The sequence below is a fragment of the Oryx dammah genome, unplaced genomic scaffold (genome assembly GCF_014754425.2).
Source record: "Oryx dammah isolate SB20612 unplaced genomic scaffold, SCBI_Odam_1.1 HiC_scaffold_12, whole genome shotgun sequence".
NCBI lineage: Eukaryota > Metazoa > Chordata > Mammalia > Artiodactyla > Bovidae > Oryx > Oryx dammah.
Window position 1 is genome coordinate 16845044 of NW_024070196.1, and position 18160 is coordinate 16863203.

General features: G+C 43.5%; 1 protein-coding gene across 1 annotated transcript in view; it reads left to right on the forward strand.

Moving 5' to 3' along the window:
* The window catches only part of TBC1D9 (TBC1 domain family member 9), a 122590-nt gene that overhangs the window by 35944 nt on the left and 68486 nt on the right, over window positions 1-18160 (forward strand). The gene's annotated exons all lie outside the window — the stretch shown is intronic.

Here is an 18160-nt window from a genome sequence, read left to right on the forward strand (position 1 = left end):
GCTTGTCTAGATTGGAAGGAAGCTGTCAAAGACTGGAAGTAACGATGTGAATAGGTTAGTTGGAGCCTGACTCTGTTGGTGATGCCTTCTCATATTAAATCCTTCAAAGAAGACTGTAATGATTAAGTTGTAGCATGTGGTATAATGTATGTAGTGTTCTTATCATCTTTTTCTTTATGCCAGCTCCCCAGGACCTAGAGAAGAGAAGCTGTGAGTGTATGGCATAGAGGCATAGAAAGGGTAATTACTGGGAGTTATTAGAGTTTGTAATTCAGAACGCCATAACCACTGAGACATAGTCAGGCCTTTGTGATTTGAAAGAACTCTAATGAGTAGGTACCATGCTTTCCATCATACAATGTAATTTAATAGTCTAAGAAAATAAAAAGCTCCCCCCCCCACCAAAGGAGGTTGAAAGAAATAAAGAAGAGGGAGGCAAAGAGGCGGGCCAGGGGGAGAGAGGCAGTGAGACACGATGAGAGAGATCCCCAAAAAGTCGTTAGCCGTGATTCAGTGACCGGGAGGAGAAGTTAACAGCCCAGTGGTCTGAGAAGGAAGGCTATGGGAGCACACTCAGACAACATGGTGTTAGGAGGCTTTTCAAAGTAAAATCAAAACAAACAGATGACTCCAGCATGGAGCAGAAAATCAGGGTCTGTTTTAATAACAGTCAAAAAGTGAAAAGAAAGTATAGAATGGTACCACTTTTAAGAATTATAGTTAGGTCAAAATCATAGCATTATCTGTCACATTATTTGCCATATTCCCCAATAAGCCAAAGGCTTCTTAAGATCAACATAACATTGCCATGACCCAGCCCAGTACCAGATATATGTTAAGTCACTATGTAAATGTTTGCTGGGTGAATGAATGATTAGATGATAAATGAATATTTAGGTCTCTGACCTCAGTTCAGTCTGAATAAATATATTTTGGGTCTTGGTTTTCTTATGACCATGATTTACCTGTTTGTAGAAACAGATGCAAAGGTTAATGGAAAGGATTTCAACAACCACACTTGGGTGCGGTTTGCATTGCCCCTGCTCATTCTGTATTTCTGAGGCATGTGCCCACGCTCTCATCCATCAAATAGGGATAAGAGTTGCATTCATGTCATTGGATATTGTGAGGATTAATTTAAAAATGCATGTAAAGTGATTAGGGTAGCAACACCATTATTGGTGTTGTTTAGTTGTTGTTTTAAGGTCAGTTGGGAAAATATATGTATATACTTGGCATATAGAGTACATTTCATTCCATTTCTCCAACCAGAGTATAAACAAGTCTTCTAATGGAAATGTGAACTCTGTTCCCCAGTCCTTTGAGACCTTTGGAGTCTTTCCCAACTTTTGGGTCTACCTGTGTTGCCAGTTAGGTGTCAGGGTGATTCTGGAAACTTCCTTCAAAGCCTGGTCCCTAGTAAGCTCATTTATCTCAGAGGGAAAGCACTTTCTGGGAACAAGCTGTGCTGTGGGCAGGCCAACTGGACCACAGTGGCTTCCCTCTGGGGTTCCCGCAGGAGCTGGTCTCTGGTCTCAGTCACAGGGTCCATCATTCCATTCTGGAGAATAAACAGAAAACACTAAACTTGTGAGGCCTGAACTTGCCAGTATTGTCGGAAGCTTTGGGGCCACCTGGGAAACCAGCTCTTGAAAGGTTAGTCCCCTCTGGGAGAAAGTGGATTAAGAAGGCTTCTCCCTAATAGAAATAAAAACAGCAGAAAATTTACCACTTTCCCTGGAGTGGCCAATGTTTCCACGCATGGAACACAGTGGTACTGAGTTTCTCTTGCTGCACCTACCAGTCCAAGGCCGTTGTCATCCTGTGTGTGGAAAGCAGGTTAGTGGACTTCCTTGGACAGGTAAATGGGATCCTGGCTTCACTTGCTTAATGTCTCTGAGCCTCCACTTGCTCATCTGTGAAATGGGGATTTCACCTGGGTTTTTGCAAGAATTAAAGTGGTGATTTTGTGTAAGGACAGTTACTAGTATAAAGGGGCTCAATAAATCACCTTCTCATAGTTTTATAACTGGCTTTCCTGCTTCTGTTACCCTTTCCCTAACAACTACACGCTGTCATCAGAAGGGTTTCTACACAATCTGTGTGACTCCCCGCCCCTCCTCCAGTCCCAGAACTTTCATTGGTAGAATAAAGTCCAGACGGTGCAGCACAGGGCTGCCCAACCACAGTCTGATCTCTATTCCAAAGCTGCTGTCACTCCCCAGACATGCCTGGTACCTTCCCACTGTGCTGGGTCACCTTGCCACACTCAGGCAGGCAGCCTCCTTAGTCAGGACTGTCATGAAACATTTATACCAAGCGCCATGGGCTGGCTGAATGTTCCATACGCCCTCTCTGCTTTAATCACCACCACAACCCCATCAGGAGTACTGTCATCTTCATCGTATGAATGAAGAAATTGTGACTTTTCCAAAGTATATATTACCCGGCTTCAAGGTCATGACCCTCGGATGCAGTCAAATGGGGAGTCCACGCATGTTCTTGGTGCTTTTAAGTGCTGTCTTCTACCAAGCCCAGCTCCAGGACGCTGTGCAGAACACTCTTGAGTGAGCACCCCAGCTCTGGGTGATCACCCTGGAGATCCGTTCTGTGTACCGTTGAACTAACTGGGCTAATGAGCATTTTACTGGTTGCTCTTTGTATGTGCTGCTTCTGCCTTCCCAGCCGGGTCCTCAAAGACAGCAGAGATCGGTTATATTTCCAGTGGCCAGTGTCATCTCCATGGCGGCTTGGTGTCTGTTTCATGATGACAAAGATGGAAACCGTGCCTCCAGGAATGGGACCGTATTCATTCCTTCACCTCTTCTAGGCACTCATAACCATGATGACTGTTTACTAAGATTCAGAACATAACCATCACCAGCACTTTTTTACCCACTGCTTAGTCTCCTTCGTAATGGAAGATGGAAGAGCTGTGATCTATAGCCCCTTTCATGCTGTAAAATTAAACTTTTTAAAAAAATCCTGCATATATTACATAGACAAGATACTTCACAGTTCATGTAGCGTGTCATCTTCCTTGAACAATATGTTACCTGAATTTACCCAGCAACCCTGGGAGATGGGCAGGGAACAGAAATGATCCCTGACTTAGTGGCAGTTAACTGTAGCTCAGAGAGTCCAAGTGACTTGTCTGAAATCACACAGCTCGTGAATGGTGAAGTGGGAACTTGAATCCACCGCCTCCAATTACTTTGCACAACACTGGGTGGGCCCTGCCACGTTAGAAGCATTCCCATTCCCATCAAGGAGACAGACCCATGCCATCTAGACATTTCCCTTGTATTCCTGGCACTCTCACAAATTTAAGAGAGCTTAGTTTTTTTTTTTGTTTTTTTTTTTCCCTAGGAGGTTTCCCTGATGAACTTTTTGGAAATTATTTGAAATAGGTATATTGGTAATTTCTTAATCGTTTGGCTTGCTTACTATGAAAGCGTTTAGTGATTGTGGTCATTTACTCACTGGGCCTTCTGGGGAGGCACTGGTTACATGGAGGCGCTGACTCACATTTCCTCAGTGTCCATTCAGAGGAACACAGACTAAGGGTCCCAAAACATTTACAAGGAGGGGATTTTTCTGTCCTAATAAAAATTTTCCAAGAACAAGCCCAAAGAGAAGTAAAGATCAGGCACATGTCACATGAGTTACCTCCCGATGTACACAGTGAACATAGCCAGATGTACTATTTTCCTATAAAAAAGAAAACATATGTACATAGCATTTAAATAAAATAAAGCACGTTTAGTGTAACTTTGTAGGCAAATTCTTGGAAAACTCCATACTATCAGTTCAGTTGAATGATGTCAGTATGTATCAAAATTAAATGTATAGAAATTTTGTAATGTATTAATCTGAAATGTTTATTGTGCTTTGTTTAGTCTAATCGAGAGCTTTCCACCTATTTTCACATCAAGGCACGGTTAGGAAGTGGTTCCCTAATGGCTCAGATGGTAAGGAATCCTCCTGCAGTGTGGGAGACCTGGTTTTGATCCCTGGGTTGGGAAGATCCCCTGGAGGGGGGAACTCCAGTATTCTGGCCTAGAGAATTCCATGGAGAGAGGAGCCTGGCAGGGTACAGTCCATGGGATTGCAAAGGGTAAGACACGAGTGAGGAGAAGGCAATGGCACCCCACTCTAGTACTCTTGCCTGGAAAATCCCATGGACGGAGGAGCCTGGTAGGCTGCAGTCCAGGGAGTCGCAAAGAGTCAGACACGACTGAGCGACTTCACTTTCGCTTTTCACTTTCACTTTTCACTTTCATTCACTGGAGAAGGAAATGGCAACCCACTCCAGTGTTCTTGCCTGGAGAATCTCAGGGACGAGGGAGCTTGGTGGGCTGCCATCTATGGGGTCACACAGAGTCGGACATGACTGAAGCGACTTAGCAGCAGACACCACTGAGCGACTCACTTTTCACTTTCTTTCAGTATATGCAGCACACATGGGGTCAGGCCCCACTCAGCCGCCCCCAGGGCTGAGGAGCCTGTGTGCTGTCCCTCGTGTGTCAGTGTTCCTGGGCACCACCTGGGAAGCCTTGTCATGACAGGGAATTGAGGGCTGGGCACTGGCTCATCCTGAACCCTGCTTTGCTGTCTCAGAGAATGCACTAGCTGCACCCATTGGAAAACTGGAGTGCATGAAGCACAGGCCTCCGCCCTTCACAGGATCTTCATGCTTTGACAGAGCCGTGGAAAGGATCTGTTTTCCTGATCTGCGTTCTAGATTTCAGAGGCCCTGGCCCTCAACCAGCAAAGAAGTTCTGAAGCTGGAAGCGCTGTGTTGGGATGCCTCACTCTGCCTGCTTCTCAGCGGGGCCTTGGCCTCACTCAGCACCACGGGTCCAGTATCTTTCTTGCTATTTCTGGTTGTAGCTGACACACTGCTGGGAAATTAGTCTGCAAGCTGTAAATGAGATATTGTCACAACAGGGAAAGGGGAGTCGTGTCATAAAGCATAAAGGCTGGTGAATTAGCCTTCAGGGGAGAGTCATTAGCATTGGAGAATCATCTATGTACTAGCTCTGGAATAGGAAGCCTAGGCAGTTTGAAGAACCATCTTCCATATTATTCATTTCCAACTGGAAATTTTTTAAAACGTGGACTTTCCCCTTTCCTTCTCTTTCTCCCTCTTGTCTCTCTCAATACAAGGGACAGAAAATTAGGGCCAAAATCTTCTGTCTGTATCTTCTGGTTTCAGGGAACATAGGCTGATTCATTCCAGTCAGGATGTTTAGAGCTGAGTAAAAGAATCTAAGGAAGAGAGTGTGGAACTTCTTAAAGTGTTTTCAAAGAGTGTATTGGTTGAGAAACACTGGCATAAAAGGAGATCCTGTCTGTCATTATCTTTTTTCAAAGTTTTGAAATGCTGATTTTCATATAATCTTATTTTTTTATCGCATATTGTTTCATTAAATCCAACAATAGAAATCCAGATTTGAAGATTTATTTTTTTTAAAGTCACCCCTGCAGGACAAGAAGCAAGAGTTAGATCCAGACATGGAACAACAGACTGGTTCAGAATCAGGAAAGGAGTATGTCAAGGCTGTAAATTGTCACCTTGCTTATTTAACTTATATGTAGAGTAGCACATTATGCAAAATGCTGAATTGGATGAATCACAAGCTGGAAGCAAGACTGCCAGAAGACATAGCAACTCTAAACTCATTTTGAGTTGGCATGCTTTAAGTGAGCATGGTGCAGTTAGTGTGTGTGCATATATCTGTGTGCATATGACATGTGTGTATATACATGTGTGTGTCCGTGTGTCACTTTTGCTTGGAGATTAAAAAGATAGGCACAGAAGATGTAATTCTGGGTGAAGGAAACAAAGCCTGACTTTCACTACTTTCATTTTCCTCATGCATGAATTAGATAATAATATAAAAAATAATTCCCCCTACCTTTCGTATTTCTTCAGTCTCTGCTTGAAGATACATGAGCCAGTGACACTGATAAAATTACATAGTTGGTTTGCAACCTCCTCTATGTTCTATTATGTCTGGTTGATAGTGTGAAAAAAGAACAGTATCTTGGAAATGACTTTGAAATCACTTTGCAAAGAAGCCCCCCAACCCCCATCCACTGTTTTTCTTATTGCTAGTGATCCTTTTTACTTTTTTTTTTTTGCCATCCATTATTGATATTTTTCAGAGAGATGTATAAGGACTTTTGAGGCCATCCTTGAACTATTTCTGAAGAAATCTTAATTGGGTTTAATATATTCCATAAGGGACTCACCTACATTTGCAGGTCATTTATATATATTGAAAAATACATCAGGTCATAATACACAGTCTGATGAAATAAGGGCATTACTTGCCACTGCACAACACCAGCTTTGCAAAGTCAGATCATCATTGGCAGGTTTGTTGGTCTGACTTCTCCCTTTGTTGGTGGGAGATGTTCTGGTGCCATGATGTTCTGTTTATTTTCCGGTCCTCCCAGCTCGGTTTTCTCCTTAAAGCTTTATCTGGACCTCAGGTGAAGATTACTTTCACTTGATCCATCACAAACTGAAACGTCTCTGTGAAATAGCCCTTAGTCTTGTCCAGGTGACTTGAGGCTAAGCTAGAACTGGGATTCTTCTGAAGAGGGTTTGTGGGTGGAGTTGGATGCTCTCAAAGTGAAAAAGTCAAGACAAAATGTCCAGTGATGGAGCCAGGCTGCTACTGTACCTCTCCCCTGTAAATAGCCTGACTGTTTTAATTGCAGTTCTGCAGTCGCTATTTTTATGTGTTCTGGAATATTTGGATGCACAGCTGGAAAGCGTATTATTCAACTGCTGTTAATGCCTTGACATTTTCTTATATAACACTTGCCCCGCTGTCGTACAGAAGAGAACATTTATTCAAAGTCTGTCTTAGATGGAGCCAGATGGAGCCAGATGGAGTTAGGGTTTTAGCTGGACACTTCTGGTTACAAGGACCAGAGACTCAGGTTACCTCGGGTACCTGGATTCCCTGCCAGGATACATATGACCTGGACCCAGGTATGGAGACTCAACAGGAGGCCTGTGACGGTAAGAAGTGGCTCCCCGCCTTCCCCTAAGCTCCCTATTTTAGGCCCTGCTCATCTGCCCTCTACATTTCTGCTCTTTTCTCTTGAGGCTACCTGGCTTCCTCAGCCTCTGCTTTGTATCTTTTCTTTAGCTCAGTGGCCTCTGTGACATCTGGCTTGTTTGCTGCCTTCCCTTGTCCTGGAATTCTTTCAGCTTCCATCGGTAACTGCTTGGCTTTGCTCATAATCTATCTCAGCTCAGATTCCCTTAAGATGAGCGGGATGGACCGGCCAGGCTCATCTTATACTTAGGTCACACTCAAGCCCTGCCCTGGTCATCATCTCTGGTGAAAGGCAACCTAACTTTGTATAGTGTGACATTCCTCCTGTTCACCTCCATGCATGGCATGAATCCTAAGGAGAGCCAGTTCTTAGGCTGACCAGTACCCATGACAGAAAATAACAGGAGCTGACTGGTTACAGTCACATCTTTTGTGAAGTCTTAAGGCAGGATTTTCATCATGATATTTTATATTCCTTTATTAATTCTTTTATTATAGCTTTATTATAATATATGTGCATTGTCAATAATTATGAGTACAAAGTTTTACGAAGTAGAGTTCCAACAGCATAATTATTACTTTGAAAAATACAGTTCTAATAGTCGAAAAAGAATTCCTCACTCCTCCCCTGTGGAGTATCTCTTCATACTGCTGTCATTTTCCAAAGAGAACCATTATAAACAGTTTGATCCTTCCAGCCATTTCTTGTGTAGGTATAAACACATATTGCCTGATTGTTTGCCTTGCTTGTGTGTAGCTAAAAGCAACACTGGGGATACTTAAAATATAATGAATACTCAGTGATGAAAGTAGCAAAACTAATTTCATTCATTTAACTTTTATGGTTTTTAATTTAGGACTATAATCTGATTTAAGATAAGCTAGTTGTGAAACACCTGGTCACTACAACTGAGTTAAGCCCCATATGTATGAATATGTATCAGTTTGTTGTATTCTGTGCTTCATATACTAAAGGGGAAAAAAATGTAGTTTTGAAAAACGTCTAAAAGGACAGACCCCTGTCCAAGGAGTGTGTTTTGAGAATGCTGTTCTTTCCAATATTGACCCCTAGCTGGCATATTGCATCCTAGCAACAAGATTACTAACCTGTGGTTGTGAAGGAACAACTTTAATGTAAACACAGAAACCATCTGTTTACTTGATGCCTTGATCTCTCTTTGAGTAAAGAAAGCCCAAAATAGAAGGTTGGAAGTAATTGAGAAAACAACAAAAAAAATTTTTATATCATAAAAATATTGAATGTACATTTGAGAAACTTTCAGAAACTTTTAAACAACACAAAAGGAAGTAAAATTGTTTTATCCACCAATACGTTCATTTTCGTAATCTTTAAAAATGTTATAATTCATAGCATAGACAATATTGTACTTGTAACTTGACAGTTACATATAGAACATATAGGACAAAAATTAGAGCTTTGTGTTTTTTTTCACATAGCATACTAAATATGTTTTGCCATCTCATTAAATAATTATTTGAGGATATGACTTTAAATGTCTAAATATTTATAGGTGTACTGTAATATATATAGACATTCTAGATCACTGACTATGAATGTAATTTTAAGTCCACAACTGTTTCTATTGTTGTTTAGTTGCTAAGTCGTGTCCAACTCTTTTGTGACCCCATGGAATGTAGACTGCCAGACCCCTCTGTCCGTGGAATTCTTGAGGCAAGAATACTGGAGCAGGTTTCCATTTCCTTCTCCAAGTGGTCATCCCGTCCCAGGGATCAAACCAGTGTCTCCTGCATTGGCAGGCAGATTCTTTACTGCACAGCCACCAGGGACGTGATATTATTTCACTGTGGAGAAAAGGTTTGCTGTATTAGGAGGAAGGTGGGCTGTTGTTTTGGGACAGTAAGTGGCTTCTGCAAATTCAGCCCACTCGACAGAAGGGGTCCTGGGACCATCACACTCAGGTTTCCTCGAGGTGGTAGGTGTGGCTTATCTCTTAGAAGCAGTGGGCTTCTCACCAGTGAACTGTTCCCACCAGCACCAAAAGGACTCCTGCATCCTTGCTCTCATGCCTGACCTTGGCTGACCTTGAGTCATCAGTTTCAGGTATTTAGACCTACTTCTGTAGACAAGATGAGAATCAGTACACCTTCCCATCATATAAATATGAACATGCATCTATCTTCCTCTTCCTGGGTTGAGAGTTTATTTGAGGAATTGGATCACCCAGGTGACTTGGGTGTTTCTGAATAAATCCAGTCCATTGTTCTCATTGGTCTAGATCAGAGTAGACCTGCATCCCTGATTAAAGTCTGAGAACAACAAGCTTGTCTGTGGAGATGACATCACCACTGCACTACCAGGGTCAGGACTGCTCCCTGGATGTGTGATCCACGCTGGTGCACAGGGACCCACTCTTAGAAGGGCCCAGGGCTTGTTTTACTGTTCTACTGTGGCTGTCTAGGAATTCCTAAGAATTTTTGACATAGAGTACCTGCATTTCGTTTTGCACAGGGCCCCACAAATTGTGTTATTGGTCTCAGCGATCGTGTGAAGTATAGTATTAAAGAGATATTTTAACGGTTCCTTCTCAGACAGCACCTCCGAAGGGAAGGAAAAATCAATTCCACCTGCACTCCCTTTTCTGCAGGAGAGGAAAGTGCATGTGGCTTTAAGAGACTGGCCTGCAGGGTGAAGTGGAGCAACTCCTGCAAGACTTGGCCTTCCAGGGTGCTTCGGAGGTTTGAGCAGCTCAGAACTAATTGGCTACTTGACAAAGGCTCTGCAGGCGAAATGCTCTTCCGATTTCGGATTTCTGTCCTGTTTGTTTAATTGTAAACCAGCCTGTGTTTTATCTTTTGTGGCTAATATGGACATATATTTTGAGCCCTAACTTTTCTGGGCACAAAGACCCTGCGATCCAGAATTAGTTTGAAACACTGCAGAAGGGGTGCCTCACCTCTCTGAGTCTCATCATTCAATCCCCTCGAGCCTACTCCCCTCTTGGTAAAAAATGAGTCAACAGTCTTTTCAGAGACCTCCAAATCGGCTAGTTGAGATTCTTCACACTTGTACTTATTGTTTATTATTTTAAAAAATTGAAGTAGAGTTGACATACAATATGTTAGTTTCAGGCTGGTTCTCCTCACTTTCAAACCCAGGCCCCTTAAGATAAATCTAGGACACAAACCTCATGCCTTTCCTTATTCACGTACTGGGGCCTCCCAGGTGGTCCTAGTGGTAAAGAACCTGCCTGCCAGTGCAGGAGATGTAAGAGACGCAGGTTCGAACATGGAAACCCGCTCCAGTCTTCTTGCCTGGAGAATCCCATGGACAGAGGAGCCTGGCCGGCTACAGTCTGTCTGGTTACACAGATTCGGACACGACGGAAGCAACTTAGCACATAGCACATTCTTGCTTTCAAGTGAGTAATGATTTTGTGCAATTTTATTTTAGTTTGCAGTGACAGAGCGATAACTTCATTTCCCAAATAAAAAGTTATAGAATTAAACGTACTCTTTATACGTGATTCTAATAAACATAGACCCTCCAGCCTCCCCTTCACCAATGCAGTGCTATTTAAAGTGCCTGTTTTGCCACCTTTTTGTTTCAGCTGCCTTGAACTAAAGAATAGAAATTGAGATTAAGCATTTAGAAAGCTAAAGGCATTTGCCTGTTAAATAATGAAAAAATTGGAGGTTTTTATTTTCTTTGTCTTTTTGTATATTCTGTAGCTATATTTTAGTATTTCGCGGGCTCTGTACTTTACAAAAGTCTCAGTCCGCAACAAACTGGAAACCAGAAACAAACTGATTCTTACCAGGAATAAAGTACTGTCCTAACTGACAGAATCAGCAATGTATTTCCTCCATTAGCAGAATTCTCATTAATTTATCTTTCCACAAATGGTCAAAAGGTCATGTGTGTGTGTGTGTGTGTGTGTGCATGTGGATGGGCTCCCTTCCCTCTGGTAACTTGTCCTGCTGCTGTGCTCAGTCGTGACTGACTGTTTACGACCGTATGGACTGTAGTTTGCCAGGCTCTTGTGTCTGTGGAATTTTCCAGGAAGAACACTGAAGTGGGTTGCTGTTTCTTCCTGGGGTGGATCTTCCCAACCCAGGGATTCAGCCTGCGGTTCCTGGGTCTCCTGCATTGGCAGGCAGATTCTTTACCTCCTGAGTCACCTGGGAAGCCCCTGACTTGCTCATTTCACTGCAGTTGTGATATACACCTGGCTGGACTTGTGTCCTGAGACACAGCAGTGTAGGTGAGAGGGGAGAATCGTGAGTGGCCTGTTTCTACCAGTAATCATGGTTTGAACCTTGTAGAGAAACCGTTTTCTGCCTAAATATGCTAGAGGAGTTGGAAAATAAGCAACATTTATGAAAACAGAACACTCCCAGACTGTTCTGAGCTGAAAGTAGAATCCCAGCTTTGGACTGGTCTCTGCCTTTGAGCCAGCAGTACTCATGTCTGAGAAAGGCTGTTAGAGTCTTTGAGGTTGTTGACACTGAGAAACACATTGTCTCCATCTCCAGCCGCAGTCACCTCACCCCACTAAACTTCCAGGACCCTTACCTCCTTCGGCAGAGACCAGCCATCGCCTGGATTTCTCTCTCACACCCACTGTGACTGGCCTGCAATAGCCCAGGTGGGCCATCACACTGGGGGCATTATAAGCTCAGGTGAGGAATAGGTAGGGAACCAACGCTCACCTGGCAATTCCAGCCTTTCCCTTCCAGGCTGTCTACACATGCCAGTTCCTTCATCTCCTGGTCTCCTGACCTGTATGGTAGTGCAGACAGTGTTTACCAACCTGTGTGGGGGATGCAACAGTTGAAATTGACTAAATCTTTGAGTTTTCTTAGGTTTTTTTGGCAACAACCGCTAATCTCTGGACTACTTCCCAAAAGTAGGAGAATGGAAAGACAATGCTTTCCCTAAATAGTAGTAGCTCTAGTCTTGATCCAACTTCATTCCAGATCATTGTCAATATTCATTAAAAAGTGACAGATTACTTCCAGAGATTAGAGAAGTTAATTTCCCATGATGAATTTCAGTTTCAGATCTGAGTTTGGTCTGTATCACCCCCCTCACTCTCTGAGATGGGATTTTCTAGCCTTTTTCTCAAGTCTTGGTCCCCTTTACTTGTCTGATTCATAGGCAAATTTAATTATTTATGGCCAGTTTACTAGAACTTGTTATATTGGGGCCTGTGGGACAGATAAACTCTGAAAATAATTCTTGGTTTCTCCCAGTGTCCATCAGGTTGAAAACTTTGTGGCCCGTTTTGTAAATAATCAGCACGATGTGGGGGACATTATTCCAGGCTTCGGGAATTCCAGGATAAATAAAGCTGTGCCTGCCTCAAGGAACTCACAGCCCAGTGGGAAGAAACCACTTTTTTCCCCATTAGGAAGCAGTGTGATAGTTGCCTTAGTAATGTGAAGTGCAAAGTGATTGCTTTAGGTGACTTGACCTGGTTATTGAGGGAAACAGACATTTTCCAGAAAGAAAAAAAGGTATTCCAGATCAAGTAAAACAACTTGGGCAAAGCCTCAAAGGCTTTAGAAACAAGCAAACGAGATTTATGCAGAGAAGTGTAAAAATTATGATGTGGCTGGTGTTGATATATGTATCTATCAGCAACTGCTTCTAGATATTATTGTTGTGTGTGTGTGTGCGCAAGTCTCTCAGTTGTGACCAGGCTCCTTTTTCCATCGATTCCCCAGGCAAGAATACTGGAGTGGGTAGCCATTTCCTTCTCCAGGGGATCTTCCCGACCCAGGGATGGAGCTGGGGTCTCCTGCATTGCAGGCAGAGTCTTTACCATCTGAGCCACCAGGGAAGCCCTGTTATCGGTTAAGTGCTTTCTGCCTGTTATCACAGTCCACCTAAGTGCTAAGACATACATGCTGGGTACCAGTGACATAGAGGCAGCATCGGGAGAAGGACAGATGGGCGCCTGTGACCTGTAGAAACTTACATGGGAAGGAAAAAGAGGGCCTTGCAAATACTGATCCCAAGGTCTTGCATTTATATAGAACAAATACAGAGATGGTGGCTCAGACAGTTAAGCGTCTATCTACAATGTGGGAGACTTGGGTTCGATCCCTGTGTCGGGAAGATCCCCTGGAGAAGGAAATGGCAATCCACTCCAGTACTATTGCCTGGAAAATCCCATGGACAGAGGAGCCTGGTAGGCTACAGTCCATGGGGTCGCAAAGAGTCGGACACGACTGAGCGACTTCACTTTCACTTTCAAATCCAAATGTAACAGAGAAGTAAATCCGAGTATATTGCCTCTCTGGCTTTAAAAATATCTGGGTGTATTTGCTGAAGTGAATTGAAATCCAGTGTATATATGAGTGGAAGCCTCTAAATAGTAAACTCTGAATTTCTGACCTAGAAATTTCAGCAAATGTCAGCACAGTAGGAAAGGTAAGTAACTCAGAATAGGGAACTGGAATGACCAATAAACAGGGAAGAGATACCCAAACTCATTAATCATCAGAAAATGCAAATTTCAAGAACAGAAACTGTTTCTCACCCTTGAGATGGATGAAAAATTTAAACAAATTTCATAATACTAAGTGTTGGAGATATTAAGGATAAACAGATATTCTCTCCCTTCCCTGGTATAATGTAAATTTCCTGGTATGAGTGTAAATTGGCACAATCACTTTGGAAAGCAGTTTTGTAATAACTAATAAGGCTTCAACACACACGTGGCCTATGACCCAACAATTTCATTTTAAAGAAAGTGCTTACATACTTAAGGATCATGTACAGAGAATGACTGCAGTGCCCATTATAGACAAAAAAAAAAAAAACAAAAGATAAACCCAAATGTTCTTTATTAGGAAAATAGGTAAGTTACAGTGTATTTCAACAGCAGACTATTACACAATATTCAAAATGAATGAATCAGATTCATAAGAATAACCTGGGTAATTTTTACAAACATATCATTGGGTAAAAAAAAGATTGCAGAAAAATATCAACTCTATCATTAATGTAAAATTTTAAATGTACGTCAGTGCTAAATTATTGATACCACATGTGTATACGTGGGGGCCAATAAAAGTATAAGGATGTGGATGGGAAGAGTGAAAATACTGGAGGGATTTGGGTGCCCCCTCGGCAGGGGGGAGGGAAATACTGGAAGGTGGTAAATGGGGAGGAAAATAGGATTGAAGGGAACACAAAGAGGGGAGCTTTGCTGGGTGTGTGATGTTTTCTTTTAAAAAACAAAACAAAACCCAGGGACTTCCTAGTGGTCAGGTATTAGGACTTCACCTTCCAATGCAAGGGGTTTGACTCCTGGTGGGGGAGCTGAGATCCCACATGCCTCCAGCCAAAAACAAACCAACCAACCAGCAAAGCATAAAGCAAGCAATATTGTAAAAAATTCAATAAACACTTTAAGAAAGGTTGACATCAAAAAAATCTTAAGCAGATAAGACCAGTTGTTAAGATCGGAGTGGTGGGATATGTATTTTGTAATTTTCAGGGTTTTTCTGTCTTTTTGAAATATTTCATGAAACAATGGTGCTCAGTACATACTGGGCACTCTCTTGAGTGATTACTGTTCTTCTTATTTTTGATTGTGCTGGGTGGCTTGCGGGATTTTAGTTTGCCGACCAGGGATTGAACCTGGGGCAACAACAGTGAAAGCGCTAAGTCCTAACCACTGGACCGCCAGGGAACTCCCTAGCAGGTGCTATTGTAGCTTCCGTATCAGCAGCCAGCCCATTCCCCAGACTGCTCCAGCAGGGTCTTTGTAGGGCTCTGTCTTTGACAGGCCAGAAGGCTGAGGGAATGAATAGAGGGAGGCCGAGAGAGCTGTAGATCTTGTCCACTTTGACATTAAATTATCCCAGGTCATCAGTAGATGGATTGATTGTTGCCACGGGCACATCTGTGGCTGTCGCACCCTCCCCTGACACATCCCTCCCTCTGAAGGGTGAGGGGCTGCCCAGGAGTGGAAATGCCTCTTGTCTGCATCGCATAGTGCACACAGCAGGGGGAGGCCTAAAGGTACCAGTTTTGCAGAGTGTTTTCTGAATCTCCTTGAAAACAGCACTTTAATGTTATAAGATGCCCTCGAGCTAATGTAATAGGTAGATGCAGAGAAGAGTTATTTTGAGGGCCATAATTTGACTTAGTTATCTCAGGCGATCAAAGATTGTTTAACACCAGAAATAGCTGAGTAGAACAGCTGCTAAAACAGTGCTTTGTGTGGGAAATGATGAAAGGTTCAGTATTTTGACAGCCATTTCAGAGGGATGAGTAATAAGACTTCTAAGAAAATCCTGATTACTGCTTTTGGAGAGGGGATGCTCTAGCCTAGATTTCATATTTCCCATTATCTAGTGTTCTGTGTGGACATAGAGTGCAGAAGCAGTGTTTTCTCTTTTGCAGAGTCTTGACTCCTTGTCTCAGTACAATTTAGGCAGCACGGTAAATATTTATGATTTAAGTCTTCTAAAAATACATAACTTGTCCTTTCATCGGACATGTGTTTAGGTCTTACCGTGCTCCAAGCAACATTCGGGGTCTAGGGGCCCAAAGCGATCCATCAGACCTTGTTGTCATGGAGCTCCCAGCCTGGAAAAGGGAGAAGAAATGGAACAAGGCAAAATATGCAGCTGATTTTAAATAAGTGCAATAGGTATTACAGGAGCAGAACTCAGAGGGAGATCAGGTTAGAAAGAGGTGGCGTGAGAAAATTAGGAGTTTGTCATTTGGGGTGGTGGGGGTTGGGCGTTGATGGACAAGTACACTATCCCAAGTGGAGGGAAAATCCTGGTCAGTGTTACCAAGTGAATGGATATTTTTAAATTTTTTATTTATTTCTTTTTCTGTTTAATAATTTTATTTATTTATTTTTGGCTATGCTAGGTCTTCATTGCTTCACGGACTTTTCTCTAGTTGGCGGCAAGCAGGGGCCAGTAGATATGGATGTGCCTGTTAAGTGAAAGTGTTAGTCAGTAAGTCGTGTCTGACTCTTGTGATTTCATGGACTGTAGCCTGCCAGGCTCTTCTGCCCATGAGATTCTCCAGGCGAAAATATTGGAGTGGTTGCCATGCTCTCCTCCAGGGGATCTTCCTGACCCAGGGATCGAACCCGGGTCTGTTGCGTTGCAGGCAGGTTCTTTGCCATCTGAGCCACCAGGGAAAGACGATGTGCCTCTTAGTGCTCATCTAAATCTTCATGGAATTGGTAGTGCCAGTTGTGAATGCACACACACAATTGGTGAGCTGGCTTCTAATCAGAAGCCCTCACTCCACTGGCATCCCCTTGAAGGCCACTCAATTTTCTTTCCCTCTGAGTGATACGAGAGGGTTTTTAATTAGAATAGTGGATGGTATAGATGATTTGTAGTTAGGGACATTTGTGGTCAGGACATGGGGATGGGATTGGACCTTTTCAGAGGTCGTCTCTCCTCGGTGTCACAGAGTACAGGACTAATGAGACATTAAGGATGGGGAAAACTGAGGCTTGGAGGGGCTGGGTCTGGGAGGTGGCCCAGCCAGGACTGAAGAGCTCCAGAACCCGGATTTCCTTTGTGGACTGCTCTGCCTGCCCTTGGAAGAATCTTTATCTACCGTAACGCTCTCTTAGAGGCTCGTTAAACCACAGAGGCTGGGCTTCCCTACTGGCTCAGACAGTAAAGAATCCGCCTACAACTCAGGAGATGCAGGTGTGATCCCTGGGTCAAGAACATCCCGTGGTCAAGAAGGGAATGGCACCTCACTCCAGTATTCTTGCCTGGAGAATCCCATAGACAGAGGAGCCTGGTGGGCTACTGTCCGTGGAGTCACAAAGAGTCAGACAGGACTGAGCGACTAATATACACACACACCACAGAGGCTCATCCTTGACTGCGAAGCCTGTGTGCCTTAGAAACAACGGATGTGCCACTTCCAGTATTTGGATTCTAGGAAAGGAGAAGTATTACCAACGCTTGCCTATTATGAGTGATGGACTTGTATTTCTGGATCACATGTATTTCTAGTTAACATAGAGAGCAATCCAGTTTAGCTGGCGCTCCTTGCTTTTCCTATTAATACACTCTCCCATCTGCAGATAAGTGAAGAGTAATTAGAGGTCTGCAGTAAATTCTAGTCACAGTAGAGAACAAAAATGCACACGTGTGGTATTCTATGGAAAATGACTCCTCGGAAAACTCTGCAGACACTCAAGACTTGATTTTTGATGTATTTCATACAAGCCAGAGCAAACACATGAATGCATTTACCCTTTAGTGAAAGTGTGGGCCTCCCTGTGGCTCAGATGGTAAGGAGCCTGCCTGCAATGCAGGAAACCCAAGTTTGATTCCTGGGTTGGGAAGATTCCCCTGGAGAAGAAGATGGCAACCCACTCCAATATTCTTGCCTGGAAAATCCCATGGACAGAGGAGCCTGGCAGGCTACAGTCCACAGGGTCGCAAAGCGTCGGACACGACTGAGCGACTTCACTTTCACTTTCTTAGTGAAAATATGTTGCTCCTGGTGTATGCAGATCAGCTAGTAATCACTGGGGTTCTCAGTGAACCTAGGTGGACTCCTGCCTGTGGACAAAGACGGAAAGGACAACTGTGGGGCTTCCCCATGTAAACTTCCCCAAGGTTTCTTGCTTAATACCTCGAGTCCGGGAAGGCAAGGGCTATTGCAGCCACTTTACAGAAACTCAACGGCCTGTCCCTGTGCCCCAGACCAGGAAGGAGCTCTTCTGAACACTAGGTCACTTGACCCCAGGCAGGCAGAGCAGAAGGAAGCGATGTCAATAGCATCATGCATATTACAGTATTGTTCAGGAGGGACGGAGCCAAGCCTTAAGATGTTACTGGAAGACAACGCATCAGGAGATACTGGTGGTGACAGTTTCATAAGAACCCGTGGTTCAGATTCAGTAGAACTTGATGAGGAGTCGGGGCGCGGGGGCAGGCACTGGGCTTGGTGCTTCCTGTATCCTACTTATTTGCAACTGTGGCAGGGCAAGGAAGGCTGGGGCCTTTTACTTTCCCCTCCCTGCCTCGACTACCATCAGTTCCATCCCCAAGTTGTTATTAATCACCATGTGACGAATAGCAAAGGA